The sequence below is a fragment of the Elephantulus edwardii genome, unplaced genomic scaffold (genome assembly GCF_000299155.1).
Source record: "Elephantulus edwardii isolate Elephantulus edwardi_28Jun2011 unplaced genomic scaffold, EleEdw1.0 scaffold00146, whole genome shotgun sequence".
In the NCBI taxonomy this organism is placed as follows: Eukaryota; Metazoa; Chordata; class Mammalia; order Macroscelidea; family Macroscelididae; genus Elephantulus; species Elephantulus edwardii.
The window spans coordinates 7,187,383-7,205,330 of record NW_006399896.1 but is presented as its reverse complement, the minus strand read 5'-3'; positions in this window follow the sequence as shown (position 1 = coordinate 7,205,330).

Below are 17,948 nucleotides of genomic sequence, written 5' to 3'. Positions count from 1 at the left end.
ACATCACCTTCCTTACACCTAGAGGCGCTCGCTCTACGGCCGGAACCTTGTTGCTAGGGAGAGGACGGTTTGCGGCAACCGTAGATGCTGCTGAGTTTGAATTGAGGGAAGAGGGAAAAGTTTTCCTCAGGTGTCGCGGAATGGCGGAGGTGAGGGGGGACATATGGGGACAGTGGGGACGTGGTCGGAAGGGTGGCAAGCTGTCAGTAAGAGAAAGGTGAAGTGGGAGGCTCAGCGGCTTTCTGCCACTGAACTGGCCACACCCGCTACGGCTGCCTGGAGCACGTACGCGTCTGGCTGAGTAGTCTTCGGACCTTGAGCCCTCAGCGCTGTCCCTCGGAGTGTCTTGAACAACCTGTCCTCCCTCTTCCTGAAGGTTATGCTCCGCTCCAGGGCCCCTCTGCTCTCGCGCGCGCACCCTGGGGCCAGGAAAAGAGCTGTACCCGGCAAATTCCAATGCCAGGGAAAGGGTTCGGGGAGCGGCGAGGGGACACATTTGGGGGGACACAGCTTCAGATTGCTCAGATCCGCGACGTCACTAGATGAGTGGCTACCTAACCGTGCACCTCTGACTCCCTTCCTTTACTCAGAGCACGGCTTTCCCCACCCCCCTTGAGCAGCGAAGCGGGCTGGGAAGTGACTTCAGTAAAGATTGAACTTCAGCTGGACAGAGAGAGGCCAGAAGTTCCGCTTGCGAGCAACCTCCACAGTGCAGCGGAATGAGTAATACCCACACCGCGCCTGGCTCACTTCCTCATCCGCACCAGGCTCTCACCTGCTGTCACCTCGGTCGCCCCCGCCCATCCGCCCCACTCTGGGCTCCTCCCCACTTTCCACTTAGGGTAGGCTGAAGGCTCTCGGGGTCAAGTGTAGATTTAAGGAATTAACATAACAATGATTTACTATCCAAATGGGAAGTCACCTATTTGTAGGACTTTAAGCTAACAAATTTAAGACTGACACATACAGTCTCTGCGATTTAACAAATTGCTGATCTTATCTTAAGGCCTTATCTTTGTACAAGATTAGAGATTTCTGAAAGTATGTAGGTAGGTAACAGCAGGAATACAAAGGAAGTCAGGCCTTTATAATGCAGTAAAATTTAGCTTTCCCTTGGTCCATTCCCTTTTCTAAGTGAGGAGATGGTTCTTGATTACTTCTGACCTTATGAACAATATATGCCCTGTGCTAACCTCAGTCTCCACTATGCTCAAGCCCATTATTACAGTCACCATGACTATCCATTTCACCAGTGATCTTCTCTTGAGTCACCAACCCACTTTTCCAAGAATAATGTCTTTTTTCCACCCCTAAAGATCAACTTTTTAAGATTTTTTTTAATATTGATGTGCATGCAAAATGCTTATTCACTGTGTTTTATACAGTTATTCCCATTCATTGTATTTTATAAAATGAATCAGTGCAATGTTCTCTAGTCTTTTCCAAGTTATATGGTAGTTTTCGAAGTCATTGCTCCTAGGTATTGCATATTGAATCCTATCATGTGAATGTACCACAATTTCTCCATTCGATTGTAGTTGGACATTTGAGTTGTTTCCATATTCTTGTCGTTTATGAATAATGCACCTATGAACATTTGTGTACAAATGTCTGTTTATGTCTCAGTTTTCATTTTCTTAAGGTATATTCCTAGCAGTGGAATAGGTGAGTCATATGGAATTTCTTGTTCATATGGAATTTTATATTCAGCTTTTTACAGAAATGCCAAACTGCTCTCAAGAGTGGTTGTACCATTTACAGTCCCACCAGCAGTGCATGAAAGTTGCTGTCTTTCCACATTATCTCCAACATTTATCACTTTCTTTCCTGTTAAACTGTGCCACTGTTACTGGGGCAAGATGCAACTCTCTTACTGCCAGTGATTTTGAGCATTTTTTTCATGTGTCTGTTGACCATGTGAATATCTTTCTCTGGAAAAATCTTTCCATGTCTTTTGCCCATTTTGTAATTGGGTTATCAGTCTTTTTCTTATGGAGGCCCTTTAGTATTCTGTAAATTTTTATTACCAGACACTTGTCTGAGAAGATGTAGTCAAATGTTTTTTTCCCAGTCAGTAGGGTTGTTTTTTTTTTCACCTTATTGGAAAAAGTTTTTTATGTACCCAGGGATTTAATCTTTAGAAATTCACATTCATCAATTTTATCCTCTCTTGTTTGTGCATTTCTGGCTGTATTTGTCAGCCTCTTTATACCATAGCTTAGGCCTTCTAAACTTGGTCCCAGATTTTTTCTTATGATCTTTGTGATTTGGGGCTTTATCCTTAGGTCTGTGATACACCTTTAATTGTTTTTTAGTTTTTAGTGTAAGATGTAAATACTGCTTCAGCTTTCTGCAAGTAGCTTTGGCAGCACCATTTGTTGCAAGAGGTTGTCATTTCCCCATTTGATAGGTTTTGTTTCCTTGTCAAATACAAATTGACCATAGATAGAAATGAGTTAATTTCTGTGTTCTCAAACATAATGTATTTTTCTGAGGACAGGTGCCTTTTGGCAGAATGCCCAAAGTATAATACCCATAATTTTTGCCAGACCTATGGCTCAGTTCTCTAATGTGTTCTAATTCTATTTTACGTATCCTCCTGAATTTTTGAAGATTCATTAATTATCTCTTCAAGACTTTCAACTGAAATTACAGATAAAGTCTGGTAATTTAAAAGTAGAAATTTGAATATAGATGAAAATTTGTTCTCCCACTCTTGCTTTGACATTTTAAGAAGTGAATGCATTATTTATTAGTGCATTTGATGTAACTAAATATTCTTTACTGTTCAGAAACTATATAATTATTCTTAATGATCATGTTAAGGACAGTCTTCCCTTGGTTAAGTATTATTTGATGTGTAATTCATTTATGTCAAAATATTGTTCCTTTTTTATACAATTCAGTGATAAATTTTCCTGAACTTTTTAGAGATATATAGGGAGCTCTGGTGGTGTGGTGCATAGGGAGTTATATGCTAACCAAGATTCCATGCGTGTCTCTGGTGGTTCAAATCCACCAGCAGCTCCATAGGAGAAAGATGAGCAGTTTCCTTCCAGGAAATTTACAGTTTTGGAAACCCCATGGCTTGTCAGCTAAAAAGAGTTGGTTCCCACTTAATAGTGATTTAGAGTGTATTTTGGTTTTTTCTGAATCAAGTCTGTCTTTTGACAAGAATTCTTCCTGTCTATCTGTCTTCTTCTTTTTGTAACAGTTGTCTTACTTTCTGGTCATAAAGAAAAGGAAAGAACAAAACTTTCTGAGTCAAGCAAATATTTTTGCTGTTCTGAAACGTACAAAGTATATGACATTTTCTCCTTACTAATAAAACTTGTGTGCACCTTCACCCTAAAATCATGATCATACAATATGGAAAAGTAGTAAGAACAGAATAAATTTTCTTCTTTGCATTATTTGTTATTGGTGGTGTTATCTTCATCCAAATTTTATTTTAGTTATGTAATATAAAAAGAAATCAACTTGCTCATTTTTGTGTCCCCCAGAACCCAGTGGAGCACTTATGCAAATAGTCTAGGTGTTTTTGTCTCTGTCTGTCTCTATCTCTCTTTTTTTCTCTCTCTCTCTCTCTCTCTCTCTGTCTCTCTGTTCCTTTCTCTTAGCCCCCTCTCTTCTCCCCGCTTCCATTACTGTCTGTGGAAACCCACTCATAATTCACTATCCAAGACTTTGAATTGAACAGGAGAAGATTGCCCATATTTCTACAAGGAATTGCTGGGGAATTCAGAAAGGCGTGTCCTTTGGGATAGTAGGATACTCCCTGTGCACTGTGCCCTCAGAGTTCCCTAGACACAGTTGTTGTTGTTGTTAAGTGCCCTCTACTCTTAATGACCCTATGAACGAAAGTCCTTATCAACTTGTATGACTTTCATCTTTTCTCCAGGTTCATAGGGTTTCCGGAGGCAAGCTATTACAGAAGTGGATGCCACTCCTGCTTCCAAGCTTGTTTTACTCGGGGAGCACCACCAAACACTGTCTACCATGGGTAACCATTAATGTATTTGACACATCAGCGTCACAGTGTTCAGCTTCACAGCAGCCACAGATTACCTCTGTATGGCAAGTGGACACACCAAGGCTATATGACCTAGAAGAATGTTTGAACAAAAACAATGAAAAACAGGCCTGAGGGCTGCGGATTAGCAGTCACCCACCTTTGGCTTGATGGCATCACTTTATCTCCGCTAGGCCAACTGATCTCTCTATAGACTCATAGTACTTAATAGATATTTTTAAAATACATTAATATTTTTTGCATTTTATTAACCTGATGTTTTCTATAAAAGATTATATGTTTACCTTACATAGGTTCTTAGTAACAGTTGAAATCTTGGGGGAGAAAGTTGTTTACATTGATAGCCTATGTATTTTCAAACAGTTCTGAGGGCCTACTGGGTAAGGAGTTATGCTGTCAATCCATACACAGATGGGTCACATCCACCAGCTGCTTCAAGGGAGAAAGATGAGCAATCTCCTCTCATGCAATTTATAGCCTCTGAAAAGCCACTGGAAGATCAGTTGGGATTCGGTTCTAGCCCGACAGCACATAATAACAACTTTTTAATTTTTTTTAAACATTGAAAATGTTTTCTTTTGTTTTCCACTGTTGCACATTTTCTTCTGTCCCTCCTCTTGACCTCCCTGCAATGCACCTCTTTTTCAAATTGTTGTCATACATATAATACCTAATCATTTATTCCTTTCTAACAGTTCTTCCCCTCATCTGATCTAATGCAGTGTTAATCATTTATCTACTCTTTTCCCATTCTCTCCCCAACCCTCTGCCCTGTCTGTCCTATTCATAACAGCGGTGTTAATGCAGTATTTGTCATTTTATGACTGAGATATTTCACTCATCATAATGTCTCCCTGGCTGCCTCATGTTATGCAGTGTTTTAGTTCATTGTTATTCAGTGCTGCATAATGTTCTGTTATGTGAATATACCATAGTTTTTCTATCCATTTATTTGTGACAGACTATTGTAAATAATGCAGCAATAAACATGAGTGTGCATACATCTTTTTAAGTCATGGCTCTGGTTTCTTTAGAATTTATTCCTAGTAGTGAAATTGCTAGGTCAAATGGTATTTCTATTTCCAACTTTCTGAGAAAATGTCAGACCAGTTTTTCTCAGTTACTGTACCATTTTACATTGCCACTAGCAGTGATTATAAGAGTTCCAGTCTCTCCACAACCTGGCCAGCATTTGTTTGCTGGGCCGTTGAAATTTTTATGGGGAACAACAACATTTTAGACTAATCATTCTTTAGTTTCTGTAATCATTTAAATATCTATTTTTTCTCCACATTATTAATCTGTACAGATATTGATAGTCAAGTATTTTAATAAAATAATTTCAATTTCTCAAAATTCTTTGGTAATTATATAATAAATAGAAAATTGGTTAATACACTTCATGACATTACTTAAATGTAAACTGGAAAGGAAACAAGTATCAATAAATGCTGCTGTAAACCTGATGTATGTGTGATTGTTGCTTCTTTTAAATAGAGCTTAATGTCTTTCTCATTGCTTATGAGTTGGAAATGACTCATACTTGACCTTCCATTGGGTTTCCAAGGTTGTAAATCACCCAAGTGGAGATTGCTCATCTCTCCTGGTGGTTTTTGAACCACCAGAGAGGCTTTGGGTGAATAGTGAAACTCCCTATGGACCACATCATCAGAGCCCTGTGTAATTTAAGGACTGAGGGAAAACCCTTCTGAATCAATTTAGAAAAGAAGCATGCTTATTAAGGTTTAAATTTCTTTAAATCAAATGAAGAGAATTACTGGTAAAAGTTTAATCATGTGCCCTGAATTCCTGTTTTTAATAATTTTAGTGTCTTCATACAGTGCATTCTTTGGATATACTTCTAAATTTAGTATGAGCCAATGAAGTGTTAATTATGTAGGAATTTGTAGATACTATAATAATACACTGGTTTTTAAACCCTCCTTAAATGAATACTGACATTGCATATGCTGAAGAAGAGATTCTCAAAATAAATTTCTGTAATCTTTTACAATTTTGCTGGGAAAATGTAAATAGGAAGAATATTTTCAATACTGAATTTTTCTATAAATTTTTCATAAACTTTTTGCACCTGCTATTTGCTTTCCGTATAAGAATGATGTATAAATTTGGATAGAATTTGACAAAACTATTTTAAGCTTAAAATATTGGTATTTTGTGGTGTTCCACAAGGAACATATGTTTTCCATATATTTCACTTCCTGAGCACATCTGAGAAATATATCTTATAATATGATTACTACATGATCTTCATTAGAATAGTTGGTTATGGTTCATGGAAGAATAACACATTGGTGCTACTTCTCAATTCAATATGTAATTTTAATTTTAGAGCTCTAAAGGGAGTAAATTTAATACATAGTATCCTTCAAAGTACTGAATTTTAGATCTCTTAAAGTGTATTGTCAAAAGAACAAATAGATCTGGAGAAAATGCAACCAGGGTTCTCGTTCTTTGGAGGTAAGAATGGTGAGCATGTTATCAGAAGGCACCAATCATTGGAGAAAAGGCATCACGCTTGGGAGTAGAAGGTCAGTGAAAGGAAAGCCTTTCAATAAGATGGATTAATAGTGATTGTGATGGAATACACTGGCATGGCAGAGATCTTGATGGCAGCACAGGATTTTGATCTGTTGTTCTTAAAGTTGCTATGAGATGTATTCACCTCAGTGGTACCTGAGAACAACAGAGCTGTTTGATGGCTCAATAGGTGATTCACAATGGGAGAACCATAGACAAGCATTACCATAATTTCACTGCTGCAATTTCATTATAGTCTTCAGTCACGGAGTGAGGAAGGAAACATGATGGGTGATGCAGAACCAACAGTAGCCCTCAGAATCCATATTGAGTACATGTATAATGTTACCTTTCTAAGAAATTGCTGCTTAATCATAAATTTGGGCTTGGTTTTGGTAATGTATGATTTTATTGCATATTTTACAAAAGCATAATAGTTTACCCTGTGTGAGGAATAAAACTTCATTTTATTATAAATTAATGAAGGTTAATGTGTGGAAATTTTTTATTCAGAAGATTGCTTTTTTAGGAAAATGTTTAATTTAGAGTCATGTTTGTAGAATGTTAATGTCCAAAAGAAAAAAGATGGTTTCCCATAAAATCACGATAATGAAAATTGAAATATTTTAAGAATGCCTTCACAAAAAAAGTTTCTTTTGTTGATACTGTATTGCTTACGCATTGTCTTCTCAAGCTACCCTTTAAAATCTATTTCTTTCATTTTAACATTTTTCCCCTTTGTTTTGGCTTGTGACATTTTAGTGTGATTTTGAGTGTCTCTTCTGACATCTATTTTGGTCTTTTCTTCCTCCTCTGTTTATGTAACTACTTTTTTTACCCTCCTGATAGATGATATTCTTGATGTCATCCCATAATTCATCTGGTCTTCAGTCATTAGTGTTGGATGCCTCAAATCTTTTCTGGAAATTTTTATTATATAATTTTTTTAAATGCTGGTTAATACTATTTTCTTTTACACTGGTTTATTCAGAGAGTTTGTACACATTGTTTATCACCAGATCTTTCCATTTCCTTCACCCCTCAGCATCAAATTGTGTGACCCTGTAATTAACCATTCCACACCCCCTGCCCATCCTTACTTCTGTGCACCCCCTTCCCCCTTTGGATCCTCATACTCATTCTGTAATAATAGTTTTAACCAGTATTTGTCCTTATGGGACTGAATTACTTAGCTCTCCAGTCTCTTCCAAGTTAGTGATTTACAAAATTGTTGCTCATGCGTACTGCCTCATATTCCATTGTGGGACTGTACTATGGTTTCTCAATCCATTTCATTGTGGTTGGAAATTTGGGTCTTTTCTATGTTCTTGGAGATGATGAATAATGTTGCTATGAACATTAGTGTACAAGTCTGTGCCTCAGTTCTCATTCTTTCCAGGTATATTCCAAGCAGTGGAATAGCTGGGTTATATGGAATTTCTATGTTCAGCTTTCTGAGGAAACACAAAACTGACTTCCAGAGTGGTTGTGCTATTTTACAATCCCACCAGCAATGTATAGGAGTTATATCTCCACATCCTCCCCAACATTTATTACTTGCTGTCCTGTTAAACTTTGCCACTGCTACAGAAGTGAGATGGTATTTCATTGTGGTTTTGATGTGCCTCTCTATTACCGGTGATTTTGAGCATTTCTTCAGGTATCTGTTGGCCATCCAAATATCTTCCTCTGAAAATTCTATGTCTTTTGCCTATTTCATAATTTTGTTATCAGGTGTTTTTTTTTCTTGTGGAGGTCCTGTAGGATTCTGTAAATTTTTTATACGAGACCCATGAAATGGTGTTGCCAGATGTCCACTACCATGCCACCCCCCATCAATAGGTTTTCTTTTCACTCTGCTGTGAAAAGGTTTTAATGTGTACAGGGATTTAATCTCCAGAAGTTCCCATTCATCAGTTTTAGCCTCTTTCAGAGTGAGCATTTCTGGCTGTATTTGGCAGTTTCTTCATGCTATAGACCATCTAAGTTTGAGCCCACTTTGTCTCTGAGGAACTTTATAGTTTTGGACTTTAGTCCCAGATCTCTATTCCATTTTGAGTTGATTTTTATGTAAGGTATGAGATGTTGATCCTGTTTCAGCTTTCTACAGGTAGCTGTCCAGTTTTGTCAGCACCATTTGTGAAGAGGTTCTTATGTTCCTATTTGATTGGTTTTATTTCCTTGTGGAACGTCAGCTAACCATAGATGTTGTTGATTGCATTCAAGTCAAGCATGACTCATAGCGACCCTATGAACAAAAAGCTTGAAGCCCCTCTACAACTATCAACATCAAAGTTCATAGAGTTTCAGGAGGCATGTTATTTAGGAAGTGGGCGCCACTCCTGCTTCTAAAACCGTAGATAGCTGGGTCCATTTCTGGGTTCTCAATTCTGTTTCATTGGTCCGTGTGCCTGTCATTATACAGTACTATGCTATTTGGGTTTTTACCACTGTGTAGTAGGTTTTAAGGTCGGGGAATGTGCCACCCACTTCATTTTTGTTTTTCAGAAGCACTTTGTTTTTACTGGGTCTCTTTTCTCTCCAAATAAACTTAACAATTTCCTTTTTGATCCTGAAAATTTAATGTGGTAGCTGTACCACAGTTGGGATAAACATGTAGATTGCTGCTGGTAGGGTTGTCATTTTCACAATATTGAGTCTTCCTATTCATGATCATGAACAGGGCACAGTGTTCTATTTATTTAGATCTTTTATTGTGTGTCTTGCAGAAATGTATAGTTTTCTTTGTACAGGCCTTTTGTGTCTCTAGTTAGGTTCATTCTCCAGTATCTCAAAATCATATTGCTTTCTTAGTTTCCTTCTCTGGGTTTTCTTTGTTACTATAGAGGAATCCCACTGATTTTTGGATAATGATCTTATATTCTTCCACTCTATTCCAGCCATTTTTAAATGATCTTCAGTATTGTGCTTGCATGTGATACCAGTGATGTTGTTCAATAATTTCTACATTCAGTTGGATCACTTTTCTTGGGAATGGGAACAAATATGGACCTCTTCCAATCCATTGGCCAAACAGCTGTCCTCCAAATTTCCTGGCATAGACTAGTGAGTGCATCCAAGGCTGCATCCGTTGATTGAAATAAGTAAATCGTTATCCTGTAGATTCCTGGTGCCTTATTTTTTGCCAGTGCCTTCAATGCAGTTTCAACTTCCTCTTTAATTATCTCCTGTTCATATAGTACTTCCTGAAATTTTTCAGTGTCAATCAATTCTTTCTGGTACAGTGACTCTGTGTATTCCCTCTAACTTCTTTTGATGCTTTCTGGATCATTCAATATATTGCCCAAAGCATCTTTAAATATTGCAACATGATCCTTAAATTGGTTTTTCAGTTCTTTCAGCTTGAGACATGCAGAGAGAGTTCTTCCTTTTTTATTCTCCAATTTCAGCTCTCTGCATATTCCTTTATAATATTTTGCTTTTCCTCCCGGGCTGCCCTTTGAAATCGTCTGTTCAGCTCTTTCACTTCAACGTGTTTTCCTTTAGATTTGTCTGCTTGATACTCCAATCTTTAGAGTCTCTTCTGACATCATTACAATATTTTCTTTCCTCTATTTTTGTAATGACCTTTTGCTTTCTTCATAGATGATATTCTTGATAACATCCCACAAGTCATCTGGTTTTCATCATTGGTGTTCAGTGCCACAAACCTATTCTTAAAAATGATCATGAAGGGAGCTCTGGTGGCCTAGTGGCAAGAAGCTGCAACTACAATCCCAGAGGTGCACGGTTCGAATCCACCAGATGTTCTGCCGGGGAAGGAGGGGCAATCTCCTCCTGTACCAGTCAGATCTGATTTGACGGTACACGCACACAAAAATAATAAAAAATAAAATAAAAAAAATATTTAAAAAAAATGATCATGAAATTTAGATGGAATTGATTGAAGAGCATATCTTGGTTCCTGTGGACTTATTTTCATTTTCTTCGGTCCTATTTTGAACTTGCATAAGAGTAATTGATGATCTGACCCACAGTTTGCCCATGGCCTAGTTTTGGCTTTCGATATTGAGCTGCTCTAGCGTTTTCATCCACAAATGTAGTCTGTCTGATTCCTATGCAGCATATCAGGTAAAATCCATGTGTAAAGTCGTCTTTTGTGTCTTTTAGCAAAAGTATTTTCAGTGAATAAATAATTGTAAATACAAAATTCTATCATTCTATCTCCAGCTTCATTTCTATCTCCAAGGCCATATTTTCTAACTCTTGTCCCTTCTTCACTGTTTCTTACTTTTTGCATTCCATTCACCAGTTTTCATTAACGCATCCTGATGGCATGTTTGGTCAATTTCAGACTGTAAAGTTTGGTTAAAATTCTCAGTTTCTTCCACTTTGGCTCTAGGGGTAGGAGTATATATTTGAATAATATGCATATGGATATTATCCTATCACAACACTGTATTTGCAATTTGTAATTGGCAGCATCAGGATGGATGGTGAAGAGATTGAGATTGTTAACAACTTTAGTTTGCTTGGCTCCACGGTCAACACTTCTTGGCACCAGCAGCCAGGAAATCAAAAAACCTATTGCAATGGGAAAGTCTGCTGTTAGGGACCTCTCCAAGGTACTGAAGGACAATGTTGTCACTCTGGAGACTACGGTGCGTCTGATACAGGCTATGGTCTTTGAAGTCACTTGCTATGCATCAGAGAGTCGGACAATGGCTAGGGAGGCTAGAAGGAGAATTGATGCCTTTGAGCTGTGGTGCTGGAGAAGAGTATTGAATGTACCATGGACTGCCAAGAAAACAAACAGATTAATCCTGGAGAGGGTTATACCAGGCTGCTCCTTGGAGGCAAGGATTCTGGGGCTTTGTCTACCATACTTTGGACATGTTGTAAGGAGGGACAGGTCTTAGAGGGACATCATGCTTGGGAGGGTGGAGGGATGGTGTAGGAAGGGAAGACCCTCTATGAGATGGATTGATTCAGTGACTGGGGTAATTGGGATGGGTGTGTCAGAGGCAGTGCAATTGGCACAATATAGAGCAGGGTTTAGGGCTGTTGTACATAGGGTCGCTATGAGTCGCAAGCGATTTGACGGCACATAACAACAACAACATTGTATTTCAGGATAAAAATTTGAAAATGTTTGGCTCGAACATTACATAGATAATGAACTGTCAGAAATTAAAGCTGGATTTAGAAGAGGCCATGGCACCAGGGATATACTGGCCGAAAGTAAGGAATACCTGAAGAATGTCTGTCTGTGCTTTACTGACTATGCAAAAGCATTTAACTGTGTGGATCTTGACAAGATGTGGCTGATATCAAAAAGAATGGGAATCCCAGAGAACTTGATTGTGCTCGTGCAGAACCTAAACCTAGATCAGGAGGCTGTTGTGTGAACAGAGCAGGGAAATACTGCATGGTTTGGAATTGGGTAGGAAGTGCATCAGGGTTGTATTCTCTCTCCATACCTGTTCAATCTGTATGGTGAGCAAAATTATCCAAGAAGCTGGACTACAAAGCAGAGTGTAGCATCAGGATTGGAGGGAGACTCATCAGTAACCTGTGTTTGCAGATGGCACAACCTTACCTGTGAGGAGGACTTGAAGCACTCGTTGCAGAAGATCAAGGAATGTAGCCTTCAGTATAGACTGAATCTCATCATCAAGAAAACAAAGATTCTTACTGCTGGACCAATAGGCAGTGTCATGATGGGTGGAGAGGAGATTGAAATTTTCAACATCTTCATCTTGCTTGGATCCACAATTAACACCCTTGATATGAGCATACAGGAACTAAGAAGATGCATTGCACTGGGAAAATCTGCAGTTAGGGACCTTTCCAAATTATTGAGGAATAATGATGTCAGTTTGAAGAATAAGGTGTGTCTGATTCAGGCCATTCTGAGAGCTATGCATCCAAGACCTGGACAATGAATAAGGATGACAGAAAAAGAATTGATACCTTTGCGCTGTGTTGGAGAAGAGCATAGAGCAGCATCCCATGGACAACCAAGAAAACAAATATGTCTTGGAGATGGTGCAGCCTGAGTGCTTTTTGGAGGCAAGAATGATGAGCCTTTGCCTCACATACTTTGGACATGTTGCTAGCAGGTGCTACTCCTTGGAGTGGGACATGATATTGGGAAGGGTGGAGGGTTAGCGAAGGAGAGAAAGACCTTCAATCAGGTGGATTGGCACGGTGACTGCTGCAATGGCCTGTTGTGTGTCAGGAAGTATGAAGATGGCACAGGACAGGACTGGGTTCAGATATTTTGTTCATAGGGTCTCTATGAGTCGTGCACAACTCGACAGCACCTAATAAACAACATCATCTTAGCTAAAAGCAGAGAATATTGGAAGAATGTCTATTTGTAGTTGATTGACTCTGCAGATGTATTTGACTGTATGGCTCTTAACAAACCATGACTAACATTTGGAAGAATGGGAATCTCAGAACACTTATTTGTGCTCATGTAAAACCTAGACTAAACCAAAAAGCTGTTGTCCGAATTAAGCAAGGGAATGCATGGTTTAAAATAGAAAAAGGTGTACATCAGGATTGCATTTTTTTCTCCATAGCTGTTCCGCCTGCATGCTGAGCAAATCATTTGAGAAGCTGAACTCTGTGAAGAATGTGACATCAGGATTGGAGCAAGGCTCATAACAACCTGCACGAGGCAAATACACAACCTTACTTACTGAAATTAATGAGGATTTGAAACAGTGTAGAGAACCAAAGACTTCAATATGGAATACATCTCAACATCAAGAAGACAAAAATCTCCTCTACTGAACCTATTAGCAATATCATGAGATGGAGAAAAGTTAAAATTGTCAGATGACTGTTTTAATTGGATCTACAATAAATACCCTTGGTACCAGCATTCAAGAGACCAGTAGAAGTATTGCATTGGGCAAATACATGTCAGGGATCTCTCCAAATTACTGAGGTGCAGTGATGTCATTTTGAAGACTAAGGTGCCCTTGATTCAGGTCATAGTGTTTTCAGTAATTTGCTATGCATCTGAGAGCTGTATAGTGAATAAAGATGGCAGAAGAAGAATTGATGCCTTTGAGTTGTTGTACTGGAGAAGAGCATTGAATGTCTCATGAACTGAAAGGAAAAAAAACCACCAAGAAACAAAAACAAACAAACAAACAAATAAAAAACAACCCACGCACAACCAAAACAGATTTGTCTTGGAAAAAGTACAGTCAGAGGGTTCCTTGGAGACAAGGATGGTGAAACTTCATCTCACATATATATTTTGGGGCAAGTTGCCAGGAGAGACTCTTCCTTGGAAAGAGCTATCATGATTAGAAAATTAGAAGGGTCGTGGGGAAAAGGAATGCCCTCAACAGGATGGATTAACATAGTGACAGCAGTGTTGGATTTAAGTGTGTCAGAGGTGATGGGGATGGCACAAGATAGGACAAGTTTCATCTGTGTTGTTCATAAGGTCACTGTGAGTCATATTCAACTGGACTGGCATCTTAACAGCAACAACTTACGAACATCATTAGCATTTCTCTTACTCTTAACAAGTATATATAGATAAATTTTACCAGGAAAAGAATTTCCTACAGATCTGAGATTTGGATTAAACCAAGAAACTCCTTGGAGGCAAGGATTCTGAGGCTTCGTCTGACATACTTTGGGCATGTTGCAAGGAGGGACAGGTCCTTGGAGAGGGACATCATGCTTGGGAGGGTGGAGGGACTGCGCAGGAGGGGAAGACCCTCTATGAGATGGATTGATTCAGTGACTGGGGTAATCGGGATGGGTGTGTCAGAGGCAGTGCGATTGGCACAGGATAGAGCAAAGTTTAGGGCTGTTGTACATAGGGTCGCTATGAGTCGCAAACGACTCAACAGCACATAACAACAACAACAACAACAACATAGTTCTGTTATTTCTCATTACTGTAAGTCACTAAAACTGACTCATAGCTAACCCTGCATCAGGTTTCCAAAATCAATTGCAAGGGAGAATTCCTTTTATCTCCCTTGGAGCTGCTGGTGGATTTGAACTGCCAGAGAGGCATAGCATTTGGTTTAGCAGATCCACTCCTTAATGATCAAGCCACTATATAAAGTCCTGTGTATCTCTTTAAAGGGGCAAGCTATTTCTGCCATGTTTATTTACATAGCTGATAAAGATCACATCCCTGATGAAACTCCCCTTAATGCAAATCAAATCAAGGGAATTACCACATCTCAAATGCCAAGCCAGAGCACCATAAGAAGCCAAATTGACACATAGTCCTACTTAACACAAACCTTGATTCCATCTGCAGACTAAATCTTCCCTTGCCATATAACAAAACAGTTCTGAAGCCAAAGAGGTGGGCACCATTATTCTGTTCACCATAGTATGGAAGTTTAAATTTTGGGACCAAGACATTCTTAAATTTTTATTGGTTTGTTTTATAACATTATGTTCATGTTACTCTTTATATAACGTTAGCTATGTTTCATATAGATGTTTCAGTAATCATTTACTACTTCACTCATTCTACTAGTATTTTGAATATATTCTATGTAACAGATACTACATGAAACTGTAGAAATATCGTAGACAATCCTAGACCTCAAGCTTTCAGGTATGCCAGAGAAAGATATTTACAAAGAGGATAGTATACAAATGTTAATGAGGAATGGAATATGTAGGAGAGGAAATCTAGAATCAAGGTAAGTCTTCCTTGGAGAAATGATTTAATTTATGGGGGAAATGAAGAGGAAAGAGCATTAAAAACAAAAGAGAAACTTCGTGGTGTAAATCCAGTAGAATTAAAGCATTGTCTAAGACTGGTTGGTAAGTATTGGAAATTAATATACTAGTCTGGAAAATCCTCAGAATTCTCAGTTAAAAAGGCATAGTAAAGAAAAATGTGTATAATTTATTACCATTTGTCACACACACACACACACACACACACACACACACACACGTGTAAATCCACAGCTTCTCTGTGAAAACATACATAAGAAGTTGGTAGCAATATTTGCTACTAATGGGGGAAACTGAGAGGCATGGAAGAGAGACTTTTTAAAGTGTTGGTAGCTTAGTGAAAGAAGTTGTGCTGCCAACTCAGAGGCACTATTCAAATCCACTTTCCATGAAAGTAAGATAGGCTGTCTCCTCCCATGCAGTTTACAGCCTCTAAAAATGTTGGAGAGGTGACTGTGAGTTGGTTCCAACTCAATGGTACACAACAACATTTTAAATTTTTTAATGAGCACATTTTGCCTCTTCAAATAGTAGCTTAAAAAATTGATTCAAAAGGCTGAATAATATTCTTGAACATATTTCTGAGTATAAGGTTGTTGTTGTTGTTGTTGTTACGTGCCGCCGAGTCGCTTGCGACTCATAGCAACCCTATGTACAACAGTCCTATACTCTGCTCTGTCCTGTGCCAGTTGCGCTGTCTCTGACACTCCCATCCCAATTATCCCAGTCACTGAACCAATCCATCTCATAGAAGGCCTTCCCCTCCTGCGCCGTCCCTCCAACCTCCCAAGCATGATGTCCTTCTCCAAGGACCGGTCTCTCCTCACAACATGTCCAAAGTATGTTAGACGGAGCCTCAGAATCCTTGCCTCCAAGGAGCCACCTGGTTTAACCCTTTCCAGGACGAATCTGTTTGTTTTCCTAGCAGTCCATGGTATTCTCAATACTCTTCTCCAGCACCACAGCTCAAAGGCATCAATTCTCCTTCTATCCTCCTTGGTCATTGTCCAACTCTTTGATGCATAACAAGTGATTGTGAAGACCATAGCCTGTATCAAACGCACCTTAGTCTCCAGAAAGACACCATTGCTCTTCAGTACTATCCTTTAATAATTGGTGCTTTTTAACTTGGACTATAACATTCAAAATTTTCTTGCCATAACTACAACTAGAGTGCTCCTAATTTATCTCACGTACTTTGAGTATGTTGTCAGGAGGAACCAATCCTTGAAAAAAAAGACGTGAAACTGGGAAAAGTAGAGGGTCAGAGAAAGACCCTCAAGGAGATGAATGAGTGTAACAATGAGCTTGAGCATAGACAGCATGAAAATGGTACAGGGATTTTAATGGTAGGATTGTAATCTGCGACTCATAGCGACCCTTTCTACAACAGCCCTAAACCCTGCTCTATCCTGTGCCAATCTCGCTGTTTCCACACCCACCCCGATTACTCCAGTCACTGAATCGATCCACCTCATAGAGGGTCTTCCTCTCCTGTGCTGTCCCTCCACCCTCCCAAGCATGACATCCTTCTCCAAGGACTGGTTCCTCCTTGTAGTATGTCCAGAGTATGTCAGATGAAACTTCATAATCCTTGCTTCCAAGGAGCAGCCTGGTTTAACCCTCTTCAGGGTAGTAAACCTGTTCATTTTCTTAGCAATCCATGGTATATTCAGTACTCTCTCCAACACCACAACTCAAAGACATAAATTCTCCTTGTCTCCTCCTGAGTCATTGTCCAAACTGACGCATACCTTGTGATTGTAAAGACCATGGCCTGTATCAGGCGCACCTTAGTCTCCAGACTGATGTTGTTGCTCTTCAGTACTCGGGAGATGTCCCTGACAACAGACTTTCCCAATGCGATTCATCTCTTGATTTCCTGGCTGCTGTTGATTGTGGAGCCAAGCAAACTAAAGCTGTTAACAATCTCAGTCTCTTCGTTTTCTTGATATTGAGTTTCCATCCTTATTGAAGGCTGCAGTCCTTGACCTTCCACAGCAAATACTTCAAGTCCTCCTCAGTTTCAGCAAGCAGGGTTGTGTCATCTGCATAACACAGATTGTTGATGAATCTTCCTCCAATCCTGATGCCACACTTCTCCTTATACAGCCCAGCCTCCCGGACAATCTGTTCTGCATATAGGTTGAAAAGGTATGGAGATAGGACATATCCCTAGCATACAACCTTCCCAGTTTTGAACCATGCAGTGTTTCCTTGCTCTATTCTGACGACTGCCAGTGTTCAGATTAAGACAGACTAGGAAGAAGGATTGGCCAGCCACTTCTGAAATAGCAGGCCTCTGAAAACCCTATGGACAAGAGAACACACATAGACTAACAGGACAACTGAGGTGGAGCTTTCAAGTATGGAAAAATACAAAGGAAGAGAAAATGTTGTAAGCAGACACAAGTAATTGGAACATGGAATGTGAGAACCATGAATGTAGGAAAATTAGATATTGTTAAAAATGGAACGCTTAAATATTGAAATACTAGGTATTGCCGAAATGAGATGGACTGGCATGGGGAATTTTGAGTCGGACCATCATGATTACTCTGGAGATGAAAAAGTGAAGAAAAGTGGGCTTGCTTTCATAGTTAAAACAGTCCTTTTTAGATATATCTAAATATCACAATATTGTGAGCAACAGGATAATATCTTGAAAATA